The sequence below is a fragment of the Heteronotia binoei genome, chromosome 21 (genome assembly GCF_032191835.1).
Source record: "Heteronotia binoei isolate CCM8104 ecotype False Entrance Well chromosome 21, APGP_CSIRO_Hbin_v1, whole genome shotgun sequence".
NCBI classification, from domain to species: Eukaryota; Metazoa; Chordata; class Lepidosauria; order Squamata; family Gekkonidae; genus Heteronotia; species Heteronotia binoei.
Window position 1 is genome coordinate 62,048,055 of NC_083243.1, and position 2,037 is coordinate 62,050,091.

A 2,037-nucleotide genomic window follows, 5' to 3' on the forward strand; every position below is an offset into this window, starting at 1 on the left:
GGTTAAGTGATTCCATTGGTTAAGTGATTGGCTTGGTTAAGTGATTCAGTGTTTGCTTTGAAGCCACTCAGCAGGGGACTCACATTACTGTGTTCAGTAATCTGGAGTTGATTTCTTTGCTTTAAGAGAAACTGGACGCCCACACTAAAACCAAGTTCACCAGATATGATGTTGGAAATGCAACAACCAGCTTCTTAACCGCTGTCCATAGTGCTGGATTGTAACACAAACTCTTGGTACGACTTCCTAAAACGATGGCTTCAGCTCAATGTCATTTTGCAGCTCAATTAGTTCATTGTCCACTAGCCCAACTTCCCCAGTATCTGAAAACAGACTTATCACCTAATCTGTCATTTCCATTGAAAGAAGATCCTCAGATAACTCAGACATATCTTCATGCAGCATATCCAAATGGTCACAAAGAAACCTGCAGATTATCGTTTTGTATTCCACCTTTCTCTGCTAGCTCAAACAGGCTTGGAAATTGGTATAGCTCACAATGGCTTATACTGCATTAGAATAGACTTTTAAATAAAAGTAGAAATGGCAGATTTTGCCTTAATAAGATTGACCTCATTTCTTTGCACCTGCAAATTCATTACGCTGAACTTTGCAAATAGTTCTGATCAGGGCTTTTTTGTGCAGGAATGCACAGGAATGCAGTTCTGGCTGGCTTGGTGTAAGGAAATGCAGTTCTGGCTGACCTAATATGCAAATCAGTCTCTGCAGGGCTCTTGCGTGAAACAATGGTGGTCAGAGGGTGTGGCCTAATGTGCAAATGAGTTCCTGCTGGGCTTTTTCTTACCAAAAAAGCCCTGGTTCTGATTCATAAGCAATGCCATATCTAATCTCTTTGGGTTCATCATTGAGCAGAGTATTCATGCCGTCAAAAAGACTCCTCAATAGGTCAAAAAGGCCATAGAAGTATCCCATGCAATTGCCTTTTGATAGCCAACAAACTTCAGTATAAAGCAGCAAATATTCAAGACCTTCCTCATTCTCAATACAGAGCTTCTGGAATAGTCAATCTTTGAGAGCGTGGACTTTAATATTATTCATTGCAGGAATGACAGTGTGACTTGTGCAGGTTGTCACTTGGGTTTTTTTGCAACTGGATATTGATAAATGACACAGTGAATTGTAAAGACATTTTTTTAAGTAAGCAACACATTCATGGTAGCAACCAGTCATTGATGGTGCTCTATCAGTTGCACAAACCAGTATGTTAGTAAGATGAATTTAATTGCCTTTGAAGAACTGTTCTACAGCATGAAATATTGACACACACCCCTTTAGTATCTGTTCTTAATTATCTTGCGAAACAACAAATTTTGAGTTAAGCTTTCATCTTTTATAAAGTGCACATTAGTGAGCAGCAAAGATTCATCACTTGGTAACATTGACTCATCCAGCAGAAGTGCAATTTCTGTTGGCTTTAGTATGCTGCACAATGTATCTTCTACATTTTCAGTCATTTCATCTATGCATTTTTGCTCTTTATTACTGCTGAGAGGAATCATCTTAATTATATCATGTGGTGACTTATGCAAAACAGTATCCAGAACCCCACTAATTGTTGGTTGGATGAGTTCTTTACGTATTGTATGTGGCTTTCCATACTTCGCAGCAAACAGGCTTTACAATGTTGGCTGCCACAAAGTGATTCAAATAAAATTAGGTTCTTGACTGCTTTGTCTGAATGTGCCTTCTTCACATGACCAATCAGCCTAGAAAGCTCCATTGCTTTGCTAAAAAAGACCTTTTTGCATATCAGGCACCTTGGCAGCTGCTGGTTTGTTGATGCTGGTATGAAGCCATACTTCAGATATTCATAAGAACATAAGAGAAGCCATCTTGTATCAAGCCAATGGCTCATCCAGTCCAACACTCTGTGTCACACAGTGGCCAATATATGTGTGCGTGTGTATACACACACACACATATACATACATACACACACACCCACACATATACATACATACACACCCACACACACACACATATATATACTGTGGCTAATAGCCACTGATGGACCTC

General features: G+C 39.5%; 1 pseudogene; it reads right to left on the minus strand.

Moving 5' to 3' along the window:
- Window positions 1-1,023: 1,023 nt before the first annotated feature.
- Window positions 1,024-1,834, minus strand: LOC132589580 (zinc finger MYM-type protein 6-like; annotated as a pseudogene).
- Window positions 1,835-2,037: the final 203 nt, after the last annotated feature.